Here is a 13,746-nt window from a genome sequence, read left to right on the forward strand (position 1 = left end):
GTTTGATCCCTCAGACCAGCAGCATGCGGAGATGGGGAAAGTTTATGGTTGAGATGCTCTTGAGCAAGGCACCTAACCTCCACCGGACACTTTGCTGGACTCTCCTGGTGGTCGCGCTCCCTGCTTTCCCCACACCATTTGTATTGTTATATGTAGACGTTCCTAATAAAGTGCTGAGTGAGTGCATCTAACATGCTATGGCATATAAAGTATTTACTATATATACTATGCAGAATTATTAGGCAAATGAGTATTTTGATCACATCATCCTTTTTATACATGTTGTCCTACTCCAAGCTCTATAGGCTTGAAAGCCAACCACCAATCAAGTAAATCAGGTGATGTGCATCTCTGTAATGAGAAGGGGTGTGGTCTAATGACATCAACACCCTATATAAGGTGTGCTTAATTATTAGGCAACTTCCTTTCCTTTGGCAAAATGGGTCAGAAGAGAGATTTGACGGACTCTGAAAAGGCAAAAATTGTGAGATGTCTTGCAGAGGGATGCAACATTCTTGAAATTGCCAAACTTTTGAAGCGTGATCACCGAACAATCAAGCGTTTCATGGCAAATAGCCAACAGGGTCGCAAGAAACATGTTGAAAAAAAAAGGCGCAAAATAACTGCCCATGAATGGAGGAAAATCAAGCGTGAAGCTGCCAAGATGCCATTTGCCACCAGTTTTGCCATATTTCAGAGCTGCAACGGTACTGGAGAATCAAAAAGCACAAGGTGTGCGATGGTAAGGTAAAGAAGGCTGAAAAACGACCACCTTTGAACAAGAAACATAATATAAAACGTCAAGACTGGGCCAAGAAATATCTTAAGACTGATTTTTCTAAGGTTTTATGGACTGATGAAATGCGAGTGACTCTTGATGGACCAGATGGATGGGTCCGAGGCTGGATCAGTAAAGGGCAGAGAGCTCCACTCCGACTCAGACGCCAGCAAGGTGGAGGTGGGGTATGGGCTGGTCTCATCAAAGATGAACTTGTGGGACCTTTTCGGGTTGAGGATGGAGTGAAGCTCAACTTTTGAGTGTCATGGTAAAGAAAGGTGGCTATATTGGTCACTGATTTGTTTTTTGGTTTTGTTGTTGAATGTCAGAAATGTTTATTTCTACATTTTGTGTTATATTGGTTTACCTGGTGAAAATAAATAAGTGAGATGTGTATATATTTGTTTTTTATTAAGTTGCCTAATAATTCTGCACATTAATAGTGGCCTGCACAAACAGATATCCTCCCAAGATTTATTTATGATATATTTAGGTCTTTTGGGTTGATTGAGAACATAGTTGTTGTTCAATAATAAAAAGAATCATCTCAAATACAACTTGCCTAATAATTCTGCACACACTGTATTATAGTAAACTATACACATACATTATATTGACAAACGTATTAGGACACCTGCTCATTCATTGTTTCTTCTAAAATCAAGGGTATTAAAGAAGTTAATTCTGGTTGTTTGGAGGAACTGTCTCTACTGTCCAGGGAAGGGTTTCTACTAGATTTTAGAACATTGCTGTTTTAGAGCATTTAATTGTATTCAGCAACAAGACCAACTCCCTAACTCATCCCAAAAGTATTGGAACGAGCACTATCATTCCAGAGAGCACAGTTCCACTGCTCCACAGCTCAACAGCTCACACCCCTCTAGCCCAAGCCAAGCAAAGTTATGTATGGTGCAAATGGATTCACGGTAGTCTTACTCTTTTGGTTTCTCTACAGGGACTAGACACGCTGTGTGTGAATTTGCACATCAGCAATGGGTTCAATTTAAAGTAGCTGAATACATTCATTAGGAGGGGTGTCCATAAACATGTGGACATAAACATTTACTACAACATACAAAAGTGTCTGCAGCCAACTTACAGCATACAGTGCATCAGTTGCTAAGGTTAGAAAATACAGTATTCCTGTTAAATACAGAATTAGCTGCAAACACATCCTGTGTAAGGAGGTAGAGAAGGTCAATTGAGGATTGTGTGACTGTGTGGGGGGGTCAGTTCGGTCTTGCTTTGAGGAGCTTAATAGCCTGGTGATGACTCTGCTGCAGAGTCTGACAGGGATGGCACTGATAGTTCTACTGTGGTCCTCATCCACATGTTTAATATTGAACTTGCCCTCAGAAGACGTCGGCACTCTGTTGTAAAATGTCTGCGCTGGTGCTTTTGTTTTGCCCTCGCGCTAAAGCAATCCATTTCTGGGGGACAGGGTTATGACGAATAGCTGCAAACTCAAAGTTTAAAAGACTCTACAGACTTAAAAAGGATCTTCTGTGCGTCTGCTGCACGTTTTTGAGAAGAAAATAAGATAAAGTAAGAAGGCTGAGCATGCTGGGTGTGCTTCATAAGAATGATAGAGTGGCCCTTGTGGCGTAGCTTATTGTTTACTCGATATCACCACGTCTTTCCTTCTTCAATCACCAGACAATCACATAAGCACTCGAGAACACTAGCATCGAACAAACCATGCGGACAGACTAATGTGCGTCACAGCCGCAACAGTGTAAAAATAGTGCTTTCACATGAATAGTCCACTAGAATAAAAGATATCAGAGCATACAACGCTGCACGTATACACTACATGTTCAAATGTTTGTGAACATCCATTCTAAGGAATGAATTCATGCTACTTTAAGCTGACCTATTGCTGACACGGGTGTGCTAATGGACACCCACACACATACAGCTTGTCTAGTCTTTGTAGAATGCACTGCCAATCGAATAGGGCACTCTGGAGCACGTAATTACGAACCTATTGGCACCATGCCTAATGCCAGGCATGGGCTAGAGGGGTATAAAGACCCTCAGCATTGATCTGTGGAGCAGTGAAACTGTGTTCTCTGGAATGATGACACTCCATCCAATACTTTTGGCTAAATGCAACCAAATCCTCACAGCAATCACATCCTCAGCTCTATATAAACCTTCATTCTAACTTCATCATGGCGTCCAACAACTTTGCACCCTCCGTCTCCCCGTCTCCGCCCTTCTCACTGTTCACAGGGGGCTTCAGCTTCATGCACCTACCTAGAAGCCACTCCAAATTCCAGCCCAAAAAGTCCTTTGAGTTTGCCCATTACAGCGTGGGACATACTAGAACCTTTAAACTGACTTCTTTAACCCTTTAGAGGGTAATGCACACATACATATTTGACAAAAACAGCTCAAGACAAGTCAATATCAACCAATACTCAACATTTCGGTACTCATAGAGGATCAGGGGCCAAAAACAACTGGATCAGGACATCCCTACAGTATGTGCCAACTATCAAACTAATATAAACACAAGCGTAAAAGCGTAGGAAGCGTATCTTCCTACCTTTATACAGATAAAACCACAGGACACAAACAACCTAGCACTGGCAAGAGAACATTTGGTTGCACACGCCTTTATTTCACGCTAAACTTGGAATGGCTATACTTAAACCTTCTTGGAGAAGAGCCAGAACAGAAATATGAAGAAGAAATGGGCTTTTTAGAGTTTAAAGATTTAATGTAGCCTCTATTTTCATATAAACATCACCACATAAGCCAATAAACCATCCTCCCCAGACAGATTTTATTGTATGTGAGGGAGCTGAAGTCTCTTTGATGGGAGCTAAGCTGTCCTTGGCTTCGCTATGCATCTGCAAGATGTTGAAATAAAAAGATAAAGAATGAATACCAATTACATTGGATGCCTTTCATAAGTATAGTAAGCACTACCTGGCATAGTTTTAGACCAATGGTGCAATCTCCATGCCCCTTCATGCTCTCCGGTCTCATTTCTCCTCTCCGGCCAGCAGGGGGCATCATGTTTGTCATCTGTAACCATAAATCATCACATCAGCCAGAAAAGCACGATCGCTAATAATAGCACAGAGTTAAAAGTGACGTCCATCTTCAAAGTCAACGTCTGACATTAATCTCGCTCACCGGATGTATTCAGTGACCACGGGGGCGTTTTCCTCTCCAGCGACTAATCAGATGCGGACAGAAGCGGATAAGGGCATTACCTGGATTACCCATGGAAATTTTGTCCCACCCCCCCCAAATCCATCCCCCCTCCATCCGTAGGGAAGCAACAGTGTGGAGATTAAGCATGCCAGGGGTTAGCTCATAACCCCCCTCCCCCATCCCCCAGCGCTTAAGCTCTATCTGCCCTGACATTTACACATCATCTGCCTTTCATCAGGAACGCAGAGCGATCTGCTCCAAAAGCCATTTAGAGTGCTTAGTTTTAATGCCAGCTAGGCTGGGCCTCAGAGGAAGTCAATAGTTTGTTTTTTTTGCCTTAAAAAAAGAAATTCGTCAATGTCACCGCTGCCCCAGGCCTCTGCTGAGGGACAGGCTGTTGACAATACAGTGTATGGGAGAGCAGTAAGAAGCTTTCAGAGTGATAAGGGTTGGTATAGCCCGACAGCCTAGCCGCACACCGCTATCAATCAAAGTCTGACTCTTCCTTCCACTTATCCTGAGCCAGTTAGCAGGGGAAGTCTCAACAAGCCCCCGCTAGGGATGGAAACTGAAGTATATTGATATTGAGGACCTGTGTGACAGCCTTTAGAAACAGTTGTGAGTACACTGCTAAATTGAAGCTAGTGGTGGACAGTAATAAGGTACATTTCAGGTCATTTGTTACTCTCCTCCAAGTAAATGTGAATTTAGAAGCAGAAAAACTACATTAAACAAGAACAAACCTGAACATTTCAGTGACGAATAGTGTTCAGGTGGACTCCGAATAGAAGACCACAGCCTACTGTACTGCCAATTTAACATTTTGACAATTTGCCGGTTTGTCCAGTGCTGTGCTCCAGGTTCTAACTAAATGATTGCTATAATGCTAAAAACGAACAATAACCCTGGCAGTTCACGAGTGAAACACACTCCTGGGAAGGTTCTTTGAGCTAGCTGAGTATTTTCTGTCAACAGTGGGTGATGGTGGTGAGAGTAGGGGGTGAAATATGACATTACTGGGTCATATTTTTCTCCCCCCGCTGGTACATGGTGGCATACAGTAATCAAACATCAGAAGATATTCTAGACTAGGCCAAAGTAATTAGTGGGAAGGAATAGCATGGGGCAATGTATCTGTCTGTATTTTTAAGGACATGGCATGATGAAACATGCTTAATGCTAGCTCGACCCCTGTGCATACGCATGAATTACTGATGAAACCCAGACACACAGAAATAAAATTATTTGAACAGAAAATTTCCATCTTTAGTATGCAGAATGCTGTGGCACTGCAGTTTTATCGGGTGTTCTTCGAGTACATTCAGGACAGGTTGTCTGTGTTTGGTAAAATAGCGCCATCTGTGGATGGGAGCTGTAGTGTGAGTAGTACAATATGTACAGAATAAGAATGTTAAAGGTGGCGGTAACTTCAGGCTCCAGTAGATGCCATTGCACAAAGAAGATCGGGCTATAAATACTTGCGGCGGTGCAGTGGTGTTTATAGGCTGAGTAGAGGTGGTACAATGCAGTGAATGTCTAGTTTGAAGTGTGGAAAACGAGTCTGCCAAGCAGATGTTAAGGACTGGCTAAAAGAAGTGAAGTGGCCATAGAGTGAGTGAAGGAAGTAGCTGAATTTGCAGGTGTATCGATGCATACGGTCATACAGGTCTACCAGCAGTGGCAGAAATCCCAGTCTACAGCATTCTTCAGCAGAAGTGAGCAAGAAATTGGTTGTAAAGGACCTGTGTTTACTTCTAGAAGCAGTTCTTGTCTGGAAACAATGCGATTGTCATTTACAAGCCATGACACACAACATCGGTTCCTGTCCGTCAGCTTTGTCTTTTGGCCACAATTCTGCCAAGAATTTGCAGTAGACTGGGATTTCTGCCACTACTGTAGACTGGGATACACTTGCAAATTCAACTACTTCCTTTGGCACACCCAAATGCCATCATCCCATTTTGCCAATCATTAACATCTACTTTGTGACCCCTTTTCCACACATCCAACAAGACTCTGCCACCTCTACTCAATCTATGAATCTCGTCGCCCCATAGGTATTTATAGCCCGATCATCCTTGTGCAATGCCATCTGCAGGAGCCTGAATTTACTACCACCTTAAACATGCAAGGTGACTCATTGTGTGTCAGGGGAGCTTATTGTCATGCAAATGACCAATTTCTCGGGGTACACTTTTTAGTTGTATATTCTATCTATGGTTTATAGGCTTCTTAATGGCTCATTTATAATATCTTTAATTACATCCATCCATCTTGTTGCTGGCTGTAATCCTTCTCTTTTACCTTCAGCCTTCCCAACCATAATTCTCTTCACCATAGATTTATGGCTTCTCATAAAATGTCCATAATAAGAGACTGTTTACAACTTCCGTTAACATGCCTTGTCAGTGATCAGATCATGTTCGGATTCCAATTGACTACATGACAAGCCAGGTGTAAACAGGCATTGTGATTGGATTACGACTGGATCACTCAAACCACATTCTGAGGTGGTCAACGATGCATCTTGACCGCATTTAACCCCTTAACACTCCCAGGCTTGTTCCACACTAAGGTGTATTACTCAGTAACTGCAGGGACTCCTGTACAAACTGCTGGAGCTATTCTCTGGTAATAGAAGTTTGTAATAACACTTTCGGCTTGTTGGTGCGTTGCAGATGTACAAAGCCTTTTTAGTCACTGTACTAAAAGTACTGCCAATAGAATAGGACTCACACATACTGGCACCATACCTAATGCCAAGCATTGGCTAGAGGGGTAAAACATTGAGCATTGAGCTTTAGGGCAGTGAAACTGTGTTCTCTGTAATGATGGCGTGCCATCCAATACTTTTAGGAACAAGGTGAGGCAGTTATCATCCAACATTCTGAACTCACTAACTCTGGTGTCCCAATACTTCTGTCCATGTAGTGTATCACGTTTACAGTTACAAAACGGGATAGTAAAATTGGATCTCATCTGGTCATACTGTATTTCTCATATTTTAATAAAAAAAAGTAAACAGAATTCTATCCAAACACGGTACATCCAGATCATATCCTAGGAAACGAATGAAAATGCAAATGTAAACAGCCTTTAAGACCTTCTGTTGGATTGTCTGGGCTTGAGGTGGGAGGTGAGGATTGCCTGGTCAAGGATCCATTTGTTTTCTTTGTTGTCTGCTGTGCTCTTAAAGGTCTTCGCCAACACCAAAGTTTAAAGGCATCAATATTTCAAGGCCTCGCTATTTTTTCCTGTCCTGCTTTTTTATTGTCCATATTTCACCTCCATAAAGAATCACAGACAACAACTGATCTTTGTAGAGACAAATCACTTGAAGATCTTTCCAAGATCCTTTGTCTAAAATCTCTGAAAGAAAGAAGTCTTTTCAAACTAAAGCAAAGCAGTTATAGTTCACATGATAGCTAATTTGTTTGACCTATAGAATTACCATAAACGCTTTAAGCAAAACTCCTTTACAGTACGTTTCTCCCTGCTTTCCCGATTCTGCCAATTAACCCACCAGTTTTAGCTCCACCTTGCAGTTGCAATGCTCCCGCCACTGGGTGGGACATGCATATCTTTGTAAACTGCAGCCGGGCTGCTGACACACTCGGAGAAAAGCACCAGGTCCCCTGCTCCACCGCACCAGATAGGAGACACGCCTGTGCTAGCCAACATCACTTTTAGAGTGAAAAGAGAATATAGCGCCACCTACCCACCCAGAGTTAACACTGTGCTCTCTCTGACTCTGGCTACTGATGGCAAAGTGGCAGCACATGGGCATGGCCCTCCAACGCATTGTGAGGACGGCTGAAAGGATCATCGGAGTCTCTCTTCCCTCCGTCATGGACAGTTACACTGCCCACTGCATCCGCAAAGCAACCAGCATTGTGGATGACTCCACCCACCCTTCACACAGACTGTTCTCCCTCCTGCCATCAGGAAGAAGGTACCGCAGCATCCGGTCCAACACGACCAGACTCTGCAATAGCTTCTTCCCCCTAACCATCAGACTTCTCAACTCAACTTCTGAACTGATGTCTTTTCTGCTACATGCACATACACACTCTCTCTCTCTCTCTCTCTCTCTCTCTCTCTCTCTCTCTCCAACCATTTACCCCAGATAAAATTGGAAGCATTTTTTGCACAAAGCATTTGCACTAATAACTTTACTACCTCACTGGACTCAATATTTATTACACACTGCAGAATTTGCACACTACCCCCAATTATTTATTATTCTCTGTCTGTACTGTGTTGTGTTGTCTGTCTGAACTTGTTTGTGTTGCACTTGTGTTTTGTATGCACTGTGTTGCACCATGGTCCTGGAGGAACGTTGTTTCGTTTCACTGTGTACTCTGTATGTAGTTGAAATAACAATAAAACCCACTTGACTTGACTTGACTTGACTTGACTATTGGCAGCACATGGGCTACTCTGAGCCCCCTATAGTACGTTTTAAGGTACTCTTACTGTTGATACTGTATGTGAGTACATGTAAAAGTATGTGTGTGTTTTCGCATGGGAAAGTACAGGATTTGTGTAATTGGCCAACAGTGATTAGCGCTGTGGATTATAAGTGCAGACCCATACAAATCCACCTCTCACCTGTCTGAGAAGACAAATGTTCAGACTTCTACAATATAGATGAAGACGGCCGGTGTAATTTCTCCCAAGACGGAATATTAGCGGTAATGGAGTGCAAACACACACTAATTAAAAATAGCTCTGCTCATCAGCTCTATGGTATGCCTTCATGCTCAGCAAAGAACAAAGTTTGATGAAGGGTAATATCACTTCAACACAGCACTTGGTTCAGCACAAGCCATTGATCACGCCAAACCACTGTTATATAAGCTTTCACACGATTTCAAAACATTTATTATTTTTTTAATTCGACATGAGTCAGTTAGTTACAAATACCTGATTAATACTACATGCATTGGAACAACGGGACATAATTTATCCTTCACCTCCCTTACATGCTGCCATATTTAGAAGGCTAGAGCACAAATAAACACTCCAACTATGCGGCCTTGAACACTCTGCTCTGCACTGCACAATAGGTCCTTTTGCTAGCTTGACTCGCTTGCATGTCAAGATTTTTTCTGCTGCTCGGTTCATGACTAAATAGGAATAGAGGAGTTAGGAGTTTTCATTAGCGATATTATTTTAGCACCCTGCAACCCACGCCGCAGCGGGCAGGAAATGGACTTGAAGGCAATCCTTGTGACAAGTTTTGTGTTCCAAACTATCATCAGAAAATCAGCAGGAGTTAATGATGCATTTTGGGGGCAGGTGCAAGCTGGTCCCAGGTCAGGGCAAAGGAGGCCCCCATAGCAAGGCCAATGACTACCAGGCCCGCTGAAGGTCAGTCGATAGCGCCATGTGTTCCACATGTGGAAGAGTCGGGAGGGTGGCTGGCACTAATGTTCTCTACCTCTCATTAATCATTCCTTCTGGTGCTCTTTGATTGATTTGTGAGTCAAGCACGCAAAACTCTCGATGGGGCTTCAAGGTCAGGTGGGAGAGGTTGTGCTTGGAGATGTACATTAGCAGTCAAGAAGAGCTGTTTAGATGCATAAAGGCAATAGGTTTTTGATTCCATTTTGGCAGTTTTACAAGCCTTCATTCAAGTCCGTGGCGAAGCTCAGTTAAATCCAGAGTACGAGCCAAAGGACCTTAGACAGGTCATCGTGTAGCGCAGCCTATAGCCTACATCTGTGGTATGAACCTGTAGCTGGTCATTTTCAAACTAAAATTTCATTGTTATTTATGCTTCTGCATTCTACGAGTACCCTATGCATAGCTGTGTATCCTACACTATAACCTACACTGTACTGCATAGGCCACTTGTGCAGGCTATGCCATGGAATCTGTGTAGATTTGACGCAGAAGCATAAATCAGCTTCACGGTTATATAGTTATCATCATCTTTTTTTGGAGGTCACTATAGCTACTCCCATCCTAGTCAATTATGCAGAGGTTTCTTATCCCATGCTAATCGTAAAGTTTTACAGACGTCCGGTAGTAAAATGACATTACTCCACCTCCCCATGTAAAACTAATCTCGTCCAAATAGGGCTTTTAAATGTTTCATTTGCTGTGCTCCACAGCAGTCCACTTACCCTGCGTTCACATTAGCAGGCGACAGAGTGACAAGCGGCCAGTCATTTCCAGTGGGAGCAGGTGATTTGTAGCTGTGATTTAGTGACAGGTGACAGGGAGGCATGCAACAAATCTGATCGAGATTTTCTCTGCTTTATGGAAATGAAATATGATGAGGTGAAGCGACAAACGGAATACTTGACTCCAATAAATTTCTTGCCTCTCCTGTCTGCACATTTTGTTCATGACGATATTTCTTTTGTATAGTCATTCATAACTTCGAAATCTGTAAATGTATAACAATGTATAACATCATTTTTATACAACATGGCAACATTTGTGGCCTAGTTCTTCCTAGTGCTGGTAGCGTTGTGTGACAGGGGACTTCTATCTAGTGGGTGGGGACTGTAAATAACTCAAATTGGGGAAAAAAGTTTTCCACTTTATTTTTAGCAGTAATTTCATGCCTGAATAACTAAAAACAACCATCTGTAAATACAATTGCTAACAGATCACTCTTTTTATTGAAATCAAAAACCTGTGCCTATTTATTATCATGTTATGTCCCATTACGCTTCTCAAAAAACAGGATGAGTATAAACCTCTGAAGAAAACACAGTTAAAGTGGCGTTGTGATTACTGCTTCCCATAACATCCAAGCACATGAGGAATTACTAGTTAAATGTGCTGTACAGTAGCTGTACTGTAACTGATGCCTGATGCTAAGACTGTATTAGCAGTATGGTGTGCAGTAAAGAAATAAGTACAGCAGGGTTTACTCTGACTATTCAAATCTGTACCGATTTTCTCAGAAGCTCTCACTGTGTATCCAACAATAAGGACAGCAATCTGTTTCTTTTATATGGTGATTAAAAACTTAGTAGCCCACAGTAATCTCCATTGCTCTATACTGATACTTTTTACAATGACCAGTGTGGACATGCATATTTTAGAGTTGTCCCAGTCACAGGTTCTGAATGCATTGTCTTTCAGATGTAAATATATATATATATATAGATGTGGGTTAAGAAAGGTAAAACAATAAACAAATGACTGCATAATTCCAAAAATAGACATTGTAAGGTGCCGTACCACTTGTCAAAGGGAATATTTTGATTAGAGGGAAGTTCAGACTATCACTCTTGCTCGATTACTTTGGAGAAGGTCGGAAAAACCAACCAGCAAAGGCATAGATTGACAGCAACAGTAAAACTAAGGAACATTGTGCTTCATCAAAATTAAGATCATCCTTTATGGTCATTGCACACAACCTGCCGGTCAAGAGGATTGAACCCTCAACCTTCCGGTCCTAAACCTGCTTCTCAGAACCACCTGAATATTTCAGCAATAATCTTAAATGCTTTCCACGTCTGATCCCTAGACTGATTCTCTAACCATTAGGCCATGGCTGCACCATATTTCTGTTGTTGTCTATTCTCTAAATACACTTTAAGTCCAACAGTATCCAGACACTTCTTCTAATCTAATTAGTGAATTTACTTACCCACTGGACTCAGGCGTTCAACTGTGTTCCTACAGCTTGTATAATCTCTATAGTAAAGTATTTCCAACTGAACACTGAACACAGGAAGCTGAGGTCACCATGTTCAATGTCAAGAGGGCTATGGAACTCTATTCAATAACTCTGGGAGTTGGAGTGGCGTGTGTCATCCAGAACTGATCATCCAACCTCAGCACCTGACCTCAGTACCAGTTGCAGTTGAATACAATCAAATCCTCACAGGATTTGTTTTTATGTATTATATATCAGAAACAGTACAGGCTGTTACTGTAGTAAAGGAGGGACAAACTGCCTAGTAATGTTCTTGATATCAGCAGAACTGTTGTCTGCATAGTTTTGGACACATATGTGCTTGCAGAATTCCTTGTTAAATACCCACAATACATTTCACTGGAAAAAAGTAGAACTTTGAAGTTTTCTGTCTCAGTTTCTCTGTTGCCGTAGTTACTGTTCTTTGCCTTCGTAAGGGCAGTGTGGACGGCTGTGGACAGTAATAAAGATAGTGTGAGAAGTTGTTCTTTTAGATCATTTAGGGAAAAAACTTGCTGAAAATACACTATATGTCCAAATGTTTGTGGACACCCCTTCTGATGAATGCATTCAGCTACTTTAAGTTTGCACCCACTGTTGACACAGTTGTGTAAATGCACACACACACATATAGGACTCTCTGGAGCAGATAAACATGAATCTATTGGCATCATGCCTAATGCCAGGTGCGGGCTAGAGGGGTAGCAGGCCCACCAGCACTGAGCTGTGGAGCAGTGGAATGTGTTCCCTGTGTTCCCTGGAATGATGGTGTTCCAACCAATGCTTTTGGGATGAGTTGGGGAGTTGGGGATGAGTTGGGGTGGTGCAACATCCTGATTTCACAGACACGCTGAATGCAACTAAACTACAGTGCTTAAAACCATTAAAACCACCACACGTACACCATTTGCTGACACAGATGTGCAAATGCACAACACATAAAGTTTGTCTAGTTCCTGTACAGAAATATTGCCAATAGAACAGGACTCTCTGGAGTAGATCAACATGAACCAATTAGCACCATGCTTAATGCTACACTATATGGACAGAATTATTGGGACACCTGCTCATTCATTCTTTCTTCCGAAATCAAAGGTAATCAAGTGAAGTGCTATATATTTGGAGCATTTCTGTGAGGATCTGATTGCATATGCCAACATGCCAACCATACTTTATAGGGGCCACACAAGCTGTGTGTGTGTATGTGCACATCTGCAAAGGGTTAGCATCTTAAAGTAGCTGAATGCATTCATTAGAAGTGTAAGTGTCCACAAACATTCAGACATGTTATGTATATAACACCATCTGCAGAATGCTTTCCATCATTGCAAAGAACTGTTTAACAAGGTAAATAACCATTTAAGAATCCCAAGGGTAGTTTTAGTTGTCAAGGTTCTTTATATAACCATTGCCTTTACTAAAGAGCCCTTGAAGACCCTACCAGCAAAACAACAGTATTACCAAACTTTGAGGGCCACTTGGAAAGTTTAAGATTTTCAGTCAAAGGCAAAACATGCTGGCTACAAATACATGGTAGAAAGAAACTCCACTACATGAGATCTGCTCTCTTCAGAGAGTAAAATAGATTATCTTGTCTAAAAGGAGGGTGCCAGCAAGCCTGTTTGGTAATAATTTGGTTTCCAACCAAACAACACATAAGAACCTTTGAATATCAACAGCGCTTCATGCCATCTGTACAGAAAACTGCACAGTTACCATTATATGTGAAACAATATTAGATCCTAGCCCTAGCATAAGAAAATCAGCAGTTGGTGTAGCATAGAGGGTAACAACATCACCATTCCTGGGGTCAGATTCCCCAGCACATTTATTTTATTTATTTGTGCACATTCTCTAAAAGGCTACGAATCACAATAATATTGTCTAATACATTAGAGCAACACTATGTAGCATTTTCATCCTAAAATAACAGCTTCAAAATCATTCTCATCTACCACTGTCTTGTAAGAGGGAGAACAGCATCTCCATCATTCCCACTCTGGGCTCGTCATGCTGCTAACTGCACTATGTAATTTTGGTGAAGCAGACAGGACGCTTGCGAGAACTGTGTAATGCTGAGTCATATTTGTGTAAAGTCCTGTAATATTACTCTACTGCGACATTGCACAAGTTTCTT

This window comes from Salminus brasiliensis, chromosome 12 (assembly GCF_030463535.1).
Source record: "Salminus brasiliensis chromosome 12, fSalBra1.hap2, whole genome shotgun sequence".
In the NCBI taxonomy this organism is placed as follows: Eukaryota; Metazoa; Chordata; class Actinopteri; order Characiformes; family Bryconidae; genus Salminus; species Salminus brasiliensis.